Below are 12,552 nucleotides of genomic sequence, written 5' to 3'. Positions count from 1 at the left end.
ATTCATAGTTTTTCCCTATATATATACGGAGCAAACAATTATTTTTGACTTTATTGTTAAAAAAAAAATACAAAAAAACTTCAGAGCAATAAATGAAGAAGACTCTTTTTTTACTCGTAAGCTGTTTTTTAAAATGAAATCATCGCTGATATCAGGAAATTAAAGCGCTTCAGAATACTTCCGACTATTACAACGACTCCGACGGCTCCAACTGGCTCCGTCAGCTTCGACGGCACCGACGGCCCCAACGTCTCCAACCGGTTCCGTTGGCTTCAACGACTACGACGGCTCCGTCGGCTCCAACGACTACGACGGTTACGACCGGCTCTGAACGGCTCCGTCGGCTCCGTCGACTCCGGACGGCTCCAACCGGCTCCGTCGGCTCCAACTGCTACGACGGCACCGACCGGCTCCAGCTGCCGACTAGCGGCTCCGACGGCTCCAACGGCTCCGACGGCTCTGGACGGCTCCGACGGCTCCAACGATTCCGGACAGCTCCAACGGCTCCAACGGCTCCAACGGCTCCGACGGCTCCGGACGACTCCGACGGCTCCGACGGCTCCAGCTGCCGACTAGCGGCTCCGGACGGCTCCGACGGCTCCGGACGGCTCCGACGGCTCCGAACGGCTCCAGACGGCTTCGACGGCACCGACGGCCCCAACGTCTCCAACCGGTTCCGTTGGCTTCAACGACTACGACGGCTCCGTCGGCTCCAACGACTACGACGGTTACGACCGGCTCTGAACGGCTCCGTCGGCTCCGTCGACTCCGGACGGCTCCAACCGGCTCCGTCGGCTCCAACTGCTACGACGGCACCGACCGGCTCCAGCTGCCGACTAGCGGCTCCGACGGCTCCAACGGCTCCGACGGCTCTGGACGGCTCCGACGGCTCCAACGATTCCGGACAGCTCCAACGGCTCCAACGGCTCCAACGGCTCCGACGGCTCCGGACGACTCCGACGGCTCCGACGGCTCCAGCTGCCGACTAGCGGCTCCGGACGGCTCCGACGGCTCCGGACGGCTCCGACGGCTCCGAACGGCTCCAGATGGCTCCGACGGCTCCGGGCGGAATCTACGGTTTGAATTTTTCGGAATCGGAGCCGGAGTAGCAATGCTCGGAAGCGATTCCGAGCCGTGGGTGCGATTCCGGTTACCCATCACTAGTAGACACCCGATCTCCGACAGGTCTCGCTTCACCTGATCCATCCATCGAGCTCGGTGTGCTCCCCTGCGCCTCTTGACGAACTGGAGATCACTGTCGAACACCTTCTTGGTGGGGCATGAGGCCGGCATCCTCATGACATGCCTCAGCCATCGTATCCTGCCAGTCTTCGTCACCGTCCTAACCCCTTGCCGATCCTAACACTCTTTACTTCTACAAATGGATTTACTTGTATAAAGCAATTTTTCAGTCTTGAATGAGTTTTTTGTAGGTGTTTGTGTCTGGTTCTTCGTGTTTTATTACATCTGCAATATCCTCAACAAATAAATATCCTTATTCAACAACTTTGAATGTAAGTTTGAATGATAATCCTTATAAAATAATTCCTTTTGCAATTTCAATGATCTATTCAATCAACCTTTCCTCATTTGTATACGCTAGGTTTAAAGGAAATTTTAAACCAAACAATATATCGTTTAAAGAACCGGCCGGGAATGATTGCCCGATCTTACCAAGCCTATACTTTACGACCAAGCCTTATTTTCTCATGCACAAAACGCTCCTTTTTATGAACAACATTTACATTTCTCACCGAGCAGAAAAGATAATAGCTTGAATAAATTTGCACCATTCAATGGGAGGGCGAAGCATGGGGGCAGATAGTAAACTCGTCTGCATAAAAAACCGGCCCCTGCCAGTCAAGCCGGACGTGATGTGATGGAAAGTGGAAATAAAATAATGAGCAAATGATTATTGAAATTAATTACGCAAAAGGTGAGCCGAGCTCGCAGATAAAATGGAAGCAGATCGAAAGCGTCGCTGCTCCATCGGGCAGAACGTGCCATTCTTGCGCCAATGGTGGTGGATGGTGCTGCATCTTGCCTTCCCTCCCCGCTTGCATCGGTCCAAGATGATGAGTGTCTGTCGATACGCTGACGGTGATGATGAGTTACAGGGGGTGGGAAGCACATTTTAAACCGAACCACCCTTGCAAGATGGTTTTGCAAGTAAGAAAACCAAATAAAAAGAAGAGAGATTAGTAAAAGTCGTTAAAAACTTTGCCCGGATTTCGTCAAATGCTGCACCCACGGCGGGTTCGAAAGCGTGATGATCCTTCTTTCTGCTCGGTAAAGGTGGAAAGCAGCATAGGTCCACCTGAGAATAACGTTAAGCAAGGTTTTTTATCTTTTTTTCTTCTTCTTTTAGATAAAGAAGGGAAGGATAATCTTCCCTCCCCCCCCAAAAAAAGGGATTGTTGGCTCGTTGGTCTCGCACGTGTGGTGACTACAGGCGATTGACTTCCGGCGACACAGTTCTGCGACACTTTTCCGGTTCGTCGGCACTCACGACCACTTCGCATGTTCCTTTTTGTGAGCCGACTTTGGGGTTGTGGGGAGAGAGAGTTTGGAGTGTTTTTGCCCAGGCTTGGCGTGTAGTAGTAGTAGATTGGAGGGTGGAAAGTTTCATACCACCCTGTGCACCGTTTGCCGCGTGTCGGTGGGGCCTTTACCCACGCTGCACAGCAGCACAAGCATCATTAATGTCGTGTTCGTCTTTTCCACGCCGGCTGTCAAGTGGACCGGGCTGTCCTGGGTGCCGTTCCTCTTGGCTGCTGGTTTGTTATCTTGGTTCGTTAGGATGCTCGTGCGCAGGCAAAAGGCGCTCGGAAAGTGTGAAGGAATGACTGTCTTACGCGAGCAACGCAACGGAAAAAAATGCAGACAAATCGAACGCTTCGATTGTTCGATTCGCCGAAGGGGGAAAGAGAATAGAGGAAAAAAACATTGATCACGCGTCGTTCTGAAATGGAATTGATTGCTGGTGCTGCTGCTGCTACTGCTGCTGGGGCTGGTGCATCTTAGTCCATGCTCTTGTTGCTGAATGTCTTTCATTTTGTAAACGCATCACTGAATGACGTTGGAAGTGAATGCAATCGAATGGAAATGGAAGAATGAGTAATTGCAATGTTGTTATGTAAATTGAGGCACAAGTTGTTGTAAGCGTTAATCACTTTAAAATGTTGTAGCTGTGTTTAAGTGTGGCTATATGCAGTCATCTTGGGTCCGTTGTAAAACAAAGCTGTTGATTATTAGGGATAGCTACACTTCTGCTTTGTTGAAATCTATACAACTTTGCAAGAATTGTCCTTTTATAAATATTTTAAAATATTGTTTTGCACTTACTAGTGGTCTTACAAATGGAGCATGGTTAATTAAAGTTTGTAAAACGTATTATCAAACTTTGTGAGCAAAAAATCGGATAATCACTCAATTAGAACCATTTAAAATACTTATTTAAAAAACAATCGATGATAACATTTTGAAAAAGCTTTAAACCAGACTAGACAGTTTTTAACACACACAGGAAAGAAGTAAGAAAGTACTAATATGAAATGAAAGAAATTAAAAGTGAAAATCAAGACAGAGCAAAGAAACAGAAAAATATATTTAAAAGAAGAACAGAACAAAAAAATTGGGAAAGAATAATTATAATTAGAGCAAACAAATAAAAAAGGTGATAAAATAAAACCAAATAGCAAAATCAATGCACCATTGCTTTGCTGGTCTTACAACAAATGTAAGAATAGTTGTAAGTTGTTTCATGTAGAACATGAAATAAGAAAGGACAAAAAACAAACAAACGAAAACGCTGTCTAGCATACCTTCAGGCGCTTAGCAAAAATAAATAAAAAAATAAAAAAGGGGTTTTGTAGCTTATGAAGGCCGATCAGAGTAGATGAAAAAACGCTACTTATAGTTAAAAAAACGAACACATCTGTGTACAAAGACGATAAGAAGGTCCTTTCTATTATCTTCACGCAGTAAAGAGAAATTGCTCGAAATGTTCTCATAGGGCTTTTCATGACATTTAAATTTTGATGAACTACTATCGTTGCATTCTTCGTTTCGACCATAATACGAGACTTCTTGAACGATTGAACTTGATGTCGGAATCGTTTGAATCTCACAGGGTCTGAGGCAAGGCGAGGGACTCTCCTGTCTGCTCTTCAACATCGCCCTGGAAAGTGTCATTCGAAGCGCGGCGCTAGACAACAACATCCGTGGCACGATCTCCTACCAGTCTCTCCAATTTGTTGGTTTCGCGTATGACATCGATGCTTGCCGGAGACTCAGACCATCTGGAAAGCAGTGTATTATTTGACGGCGATAATTTTGAAGTAGTAAAGGAGTTTTGATAACTCGGGACACTCGTTACTTCGGACAACGACATCAGCAGCGAAATCCGGAGACGCATTGCTCAGGGGAATCGGGCATACTATGAGCTTCACCGACTGCTGAGATCCAGAAGTCTTCGAGCCCACATGTGAGATGTGAAATGTGAGATATATCGCATACTGATTCTTCCGATGGGCCTTTACAGACACGAGTCCTGGAATATCCGAGTGGAAGATGCAAACGCTCTGGACGTGTTTTAGCGACGCATCCTTCGGATCATCTTTGGCGTTGTGTACGAGCATGGAGTGTGGAGGAGAAGTATGAACCACAAGTTAGCTGAGCTGTACGGCGCACCGAGCATCCTGACGGTGGCGAAAGCTGGCAGGATACGATGGCTGGGGCATGTTATGAGGATGCCGGACTCATGCCCCACCAATAAGGTGTCCGACTGCGATCTCCAGTTCGACATAAGGCGCAGGGGAGCACAGCGAACTCAATTGCTGGTTAAGGTGAAGCGAGACCTGTCGGAGATTGGGTGTCTACATGGATGGGACGCTACAGTCAATAAGAGAGGGGGAGAATTATTTTTTGTCTTCATTCTATGCTTTGCCAAACAATTCCATCAACTGGATCAGTACTACCCGAAAAGAACATAACATATTCTTCGATGTCAATGAAACCACAATACACTAGTAACTTGTTTTCCTTCCTTAAACACGTGTACCCAATATTTCTCGTTAAATATGGACCACCAGCCTAGTTGAGAATGTGCAGAAAATATTTATCATTAGAAGTTCAGTATATCTGCAACTTTCCAAATCTGTGCACAATTGTGTTACATTCTTTAAACATTGTCCAATTGTACTCAGATTGCATCGATTTCCATTTTGTAAGCCGACCAATGTAATTTGCGATCAAGAATTTTGCGACCAGGATTTCGGCGATCAAGAAGTTTGCGACCAAGAATTTTACGACCAAGATTTATGCAACCGACATCTTAACCAAGATGTTAAGGACCAATCATTTTGCGAAGAAGAAGTTTTTGACCAAGAAGTTAGCGACCAATATATTTGAATCTTGCAATCAAGAGTTTTGCTACCCAGGGTTTTTGCGATTTTTCACCGCATATCTCGGAGACTACTTGTACGTCAGTGGCAGATGGAATCGTTTATTTAAACTAGAAATTGTACTTCTAAAACAGTTTTGTTGCGTGCATTGTTAGAAAACCATGAAATTCGACATGCGCAGAGTTACACGAATTCCTCTGGAACGGATAAATCGCGTATCCCGGGAACAGACTGTACCTAAATCGACCTCTATATCATATAGAGTTTGATATTTTCTTTCCTCTAACAAGCATAGTACATTAGCGGCTGGTTTTTTCCCTTAAACTCCCGCACCCTATAATCTTTAACTTAAACTAATTCTACACATTTTAAGCTATCATCCTTAACTTAACTTCACGCATCCTTAAACAATATTACAAAAAATGTATAGATAGTTTTCCCGCTATTCAACTTTCGCAGAAAGTCTAATCTGCGTTAATTAACTGCGCAATTTGAGAACATACCGGTCAGAGATAAGTTATAATGGTGTAAAATGGTAGCATTAAGATACCATTTTTTTTATACTTTAACCGTTACTCGCACAAAGCGTTGAAAGGTTCTTTACGCACGTGCAATCAAACAACAACCATGGACCACTTACTTCCCCGTAGTTACAGGCGGTGTCAACAGCGACCGGTACGATAAGCAAGCGTGCATAACATGATGAGGGTGATAGCTGTAGCAACCAAGCGAACCGATCGTGCAAAAATCAGCCAACTGTGATAATGATAAAATATTAATCATAATCAACGGTTTGCACCCCGATGCAACTTTGCACCTCTGCTTGCTGGTCTATATTTTTGATTGAATGATTGAGTGGCGTTCTGCTGTCTCCGTACTTTGGCCCTGGTCACAACTAGTTCAATTTTTTCAATATTTTTTTTCAATTTAAAGCCCTTTACAGTGATAAAAAGAGAGTCAAAAAAACGAATAATTTACCAAAAAAAAAGGCATCATGAGGACAGAGAAAACTGTAAAAGTATCCACTGCACAAGAGAAACAGGATCAATTCGGTAGGTGAGAAAAATTTAATAAATCGCCTTAAAAGTAAAATAACCACCGACCGAATGAGCCGGAGCGTGTGTGCATCTCTCTGTGTTTTCCATGTGCATGTGCATCGAAGCGTCCGGGCATGCACGACACAATTTTGCATGTTTCGCTCACACACTACTTACTCCCGTCGCAGCACCACGCGCGGGTGTGAGATACGCTCGTTGGTGGTTCATAAAATATTTAACAACATTTTTATTACGTTTTCCTCCGTTCTCGTTTTTTGCTCGCGGCGGCACGGTGGGTGAGGTGGAAAATTCGTACAAATTTATCAATCACCTGTCAGTGTATGGGATTTTCCTTTCTTCTAGTGAGCAGCTTTTTTCCCCCGGATCCATGCCAATCATGTGTGTGTGTGAGAGTGGTGCAAGCGGGCATTAAGCGTGAGGGTATGGTTACGGCGTTGAAAATTGTCCCATTTCAATGGCACTTCACTTTTGGCGTTGTCCACTGAGTAGTATCGGAGGGTGACGATGATGATGGTGATGATGATAGTGGGGGCAATACAAATTTGGAGGAATGGAAGCATAGTACGCCTGAAACAGAACTATAATCGAACGGCCTCCGTTTGGGCTAAAGCAGAAAATGAATCCGATCTGTTCTTGCTGCATACTATAGTGAATGATGCACAATATCAATTAAAAAGCTGCAGCCCAACCCATTCATGCTTGGTGTTCTATGGGGCTGATTAACGTTCTTTTTTTGTTGTTGTACGTGCGGTTGTACGCGAGTTTGAACTGTGAATTTTGATGTGTTCGATGGAATTTGACATAACGCAAAAACTCGTGGGGTAGGGCCAATAATTTGGAGCGGAAGTTAATTGGATTATCGTGCTCTTTGATCGTGCGTTGGATATCGTGGGTGACGAATTGCGAGATAGAGCTGAACCGGTTAGTGGCTCAATTTATCCCCTTTCGGGGAATTCAAAAGAGAGAATGAGGTGGGGGGGGGGGGAAGCAGGGAGACTCTTTACTGGAAGTGGATCACATTTGAGTTGATTGCTTGTGGTATAATAGATACTCGCTTGTATGTATTTCAGTTCCAGGAAGTCAGGTAATGGGTTGAAGCTGTAAAAGTTGTGCATTGGAGCTTTTGGGCTGCATGAGTCAAATGCTGTCAGGTTTTTACTTTTTGTTCCTTATTGCCGAATAATTTATAATCGTTCAAATGAATGCATTCTTTAATAATATAATCACAGGATGCATAAAGTTTATAAAAAGTTTATACCAGTTTTCGGAAGCTGAGGCTACAAAACCTGTTTATTTAGGATATTATTTTAAAAGATTGCATTGATAAACTATTAGGTTTTAAACAAAACATAAAATATTCCGGTGTTTAAAAAATCCTTTTTTCATTTGCTTTAATGCCCCGATAATCCCAATTCAGGATTAACTGTGGTACTTGGACCCTACTCGGCCCATGATCATGAAGGATCTTTTCTCTAAATGGCTCTAATTTTGACCATCCAGTTCCCAAGTGACATTTGTTCTAAATTTGTATCCATAATCTGATCGAATGGTGCTCAAAATACCAGCAATGTGTGGATTTGTGTGTGATTAATTATGTTTAAAGTGTTAACATTTCATTGATGTGTATATTGAATAAATTTATTTCTGATATTTGACGTGGAAAGAAGTATTTTTGTACCATTTTTGAAATTAAAAATTTGCAGTTTTTCAGTCCATTAAATCGAAGGAAACGTAACGGTAAAGGTTATTTCCTGACGGAACAAGTAGAAAGAAAAGCTACATCACAGTTGCCTATTGTAAAGTGCTTGTTCTAAAATTCGCTTTAAGTGGTGTAGTTTAAGGGAGTTATAAGGCTCCACTTTAAGGGAAAAATTTTACAACCCAATTGACATTTTCGAGTTCTAAAATCGAGGTTTCGAGCTATTTCCCTTAAACTGACATCTAAAAACTTTCCTTAAACTGCACCAGTGTGTATGACCTTTTTTTATCGGATGATAATGGCGCTCAATTCGTTTTAGATTCATTTGCTTTAATATTTGGGATAAAAGAAGACACAATTCGTGTGGCATTATGTTGTAAAAAATCGGTGTTCTTTGGAATAAAATGACTATACGACTAGAGATGAGGATTTGAATCGTTATTTCTCAAAGGACAGAGAAGAAAGTAACAAAAAAGTCACATCACAGTTGATTTCAAAGAGCTTGTTCTAAAAGTCCCTTAAACTGCACCAGTCGGTATGACCTTTTTTATCGGATGATAATGCCGCTCAATTCGTGATAGATTCATTTGTTTTAAAGAAAAGAAGACACATTTCGTGCGGCAATTTGACAATTTGTAAAAATTCGGTTTTTTTTTTGAATAAAATGACTATACGACCAGAGATAAGGCAGTTTAATGGAAGTTTAAGCTGCCAGTTTAAGGGCAATAGCTTGAAACCCCGATATTCGAGCTCGAACATGACAATTAGGAAAGCTTGATATTCGTCGTTCAAAATGTCACTTTGATTGCAATTTATGATGTTAATTGTTAAGTTTCACCAAATATTGTGCAAAAAGCTTTGTTTTAAACCAAAAAGTAAACGAATTACCTAAAAAAACGTGCCGCAACAAATTTTTTTTTCCAAAAATAAGAAGGAAAAAATCACCAAATATTGTGCAAAAAGCTTTGTTTTAAACCAAAAAGTAAACGAATTACCTAAAAAAACGTGCCGCAACAAATTTTTTTTCCAAAAATAAGAAGGAAAAAATGTCACCAATGCTCCATCGATCTTTGAAATATGTTAACAGGTACGAACTTTATCCCTATCATATTGCCCGGGTACCCACAACGCCCAAGTGCCTGCCCATGGCCGAATGTAGAGCCGATAGCATACGATCATATCTTCACCATTAACGTAAGAGGGGCTTGAGTGGATAGGCTTATACCACGAGGCAAGGAGAAGGCAAGTTTCCTCACGGCTACACATCTCCTATAGATGTGTTGTCTATGCGTCTTGCTCGGTATCATAGCGGCATACGACAGGTAAGCAGTACCACTACTGCTACCTGTTACGCACACATGTTTAATGAACACAACGGCTCGGTAAACGTCGAGTGGACGCCAGAACGTAAGGGAACAGTCTATTCATAATGTGTATGACTTCGCAAAATTTTCTATCAACTATAAGCAAAAAGTGTTACTAATAAGTCAAAAAACAGAATAATTTCAAAAATTAATTTGATAGTATTCCAAAAATCCTACAGAACACACATTGGAAGATGATGAGAACACACTGTTTAAGCTATGCGAATAAATTGAAACAGCATTAAAATGAGCTTTGCTATGTGCTTCAAAGGTAACTCAAAGCGAAACGTTAAAAGAGGTATCATCACATCTTTCACCTACTTTTCATCCTAGCCAAAGCTGGTAATGATTTTTTCCTTCCGATGCATCCGTTGCACTTCCGGATAAACACACACACACACACACTCTCTCTTTCTCTAAAAAAAGAAACATAAAAGCATTATATCTGATCTGAGTCTCATTTTTTGTTCCTCGTCCCAGCCTGCAACCTGCACTGCACTGACGTATCAGCGGGCCAATCGAGGTGACAGTGGGATGTGATTTTTTTTTCTTTGTCCGTATATAGTCCACAGTGCCTGTTTTGCCGCTTCACCGAAACCAGCCGGCTCATAAATCGAATTAACACGGTCACCAAACGGGAAAATTAACTTTTATCACGACCACGGGTGGGGTTGGCCGCTCTAAACCCTGTGGAGCGGTACAGTGCGGGAATGAGAAGCTGGGCGCCTCCACTTCGCTCACACACGCGGTGCGTGGTGCGCAATCCGGATGGTGGAGTTGACGCACGCGAAACGCAATGAATCAAACTGTTGGTTTGTGTGTGTGTGTGGGTGTGTGTTTGCGTGCTAAAAATCTGATCTGATTTTTACCTCTACCATGTGCACCATGAACTTGATGAAAACTACAACCCACAAAAAGGGGAACGAGTAGCAAAACCCGGAAAGAGTAAAAAAAGGAGACACACAAAAACAGAGGGAAAATAAAGTGGCGTATATGGTTGCTGATTTTGCTTGTTCCTGTGGGCGTGTGTGTGTGTGTGTTCATAAATCTGTTTTGTATCGTGCCTGCAGGGGATGCATCCGTTTGATGTGCGGCAGGCATAATGTTGCGCATAGTGGAGTATGCAGGTGTGTTGTTATGCGTTTTTTGTTCGGGGCGGACCTGTTTCGATACTCGTCGTCGTCGTGCGTTCTGCGTCGCAGATGAATTTTAATATATTTTATTTCCAATTTGCCTGCCTGGGCTGCATCTGGTGGCAGCAATGGCAAAGGGCAATGTGCCGACGGGGACGTTAATTTAAATGAGCCATTCCCCGGTGATCAATTGTGTCCCCTTTTTCCCCGAACCTCACCTGATGATGTTCTTATTCTAGTTGGGTTGGCTTTTGCTATATTTGGAACATCATAGTCAAGTGTGTAAAGGGAAGTGAAGAGTGCGATAAAAAAAGGAAAAGAGTATGTTCAATCATCGATTAATCTGGCGCTAGGTGATATCAACAACCATCCTACCGATGTACCACGAAAAATAAAAATAAAAAAACGCTCCTCTCCATTCCCATTCCCAGTCTGGGGTCTGTTTTTATTTCGTTAGAAATTGTCCCATTTCAGCTGTGTGAGGGGATGTTTTTTATACCCCTTATACCCCGAAGGCGACGATGTGGAAAAATTGGAAATACACGCACGTTCGCCCGCTGTCTGTGTGTGCGCGAGCGATTTTGTTGTTTTTAATCATGCCGTCCCGATGCTATTATTTATTTAATATTGCTACTTTTGCTTTTCCAGTTTTGTTCATGTCCCTCGTTTTTTTCTCTCTCTCTCTCCCTGTCTCATTCTCTCTGCAGGAGAGTGTGAGGAACATCGGCCAATGTTTCCTTTCGCTTCATATATGCTGATCACATTCTACACACACTACACCGGGTGGAAGGGTACCATCAATACCACCTACCCACCGGTGGTTGTGTTTCCTCTTTTGGTTTGTATATTTGGCATTGCGTGTATTTCCCTTCCAGCACTTTGCTATCACGTTAAACACAGTTTCGAATTTCCTACCAGAGCGTCCTAGCCAGGTTCCGCGTCGCGTTTAATGCAAAGCGACATAAACATGCGAAATGCTGCGCGGTGGCTTCGGGCCATTCCGATGCCGCGATGTCTGCTCGTGTAGTGTGTGTTGTGTTGTACCGACTTCGATTACGACCCGACGTACGCGGAGGTTTGGGGAGACAAACATTTACACCCGTCAGACGGTGGAAGGCTTAAGATTTAACATTTTCGGGTGCGCCTGTCCAGTGTTTGAATAAAAATACAATCAATGGAATAGTCGGGCGGAAGAGACGTAACATAATATCAATAAAGTAGCGCCACTTTTACCACGATATGTTAGTGTTATTATGTTAATAGCCTTTTTTAATGTTTGTAGTGGCTTTCGGTTGTTGCCGATGATTGCAGTGTGATTAAACAGTAAAGCAACCCATATGCACAGATGAGTTGGAAAGAAGTGGATATCAATTTTATTTTATTTTGTTATAGGCATGGCCTTCGTTCCATTTTTGCGACATTATCAGGTAGAGTTACAGGACTGAGAGAGAACAGTACTAAGACCTGTGTGGTTTTATTAATAGTTCCAGTACAGGTAAGTGTTCAGTATCAGTTCCTAGTATGTGTTCGAGAGAAGTTCTTGCAATGGTATCGATTTTAAGCAGCTCCAGGATCGATATGGATACATGATTACTTCCAGTACTCATATGGGATTAGCTTCAGTCCCCGCACTAGTATGGGTTTGGTTGTAAATGTCTCAAAAAAGTACATGCACAATTAATAACTCATAAAAAAACCACAAATAATTTTTTTTCTTTCCGTTGTCTTCTTGGAGCAATTAGGGAATGAAGCACCTTCTACATACCGTCTTCGTGGTATAAAAAAATGAGAACGTTGTAGCTCTATATTCCATCCTGATAAGAAGTAAAATAAAATTACAATAGCCACAATAGCGGCGCTTTTGAAGTCGTTCCACAATTCACCTATCTTAGG

The sequence above is a fragment of the Anopheles coluzzii genome, chromosome 3, assembly GCF_943734685.1.
Source record: "Anopheles coluzzii chromosome 3, AcolN3, whole genome shotgun sequence".
NCBI lineage: Eukaryota > Metazoa > Arthropoda > Insecta > Diptera > Culicidae > Anopheles > Anopheles coluzzii.
This window is presented reverse-complemented; position numbering follows the sequence as displayed.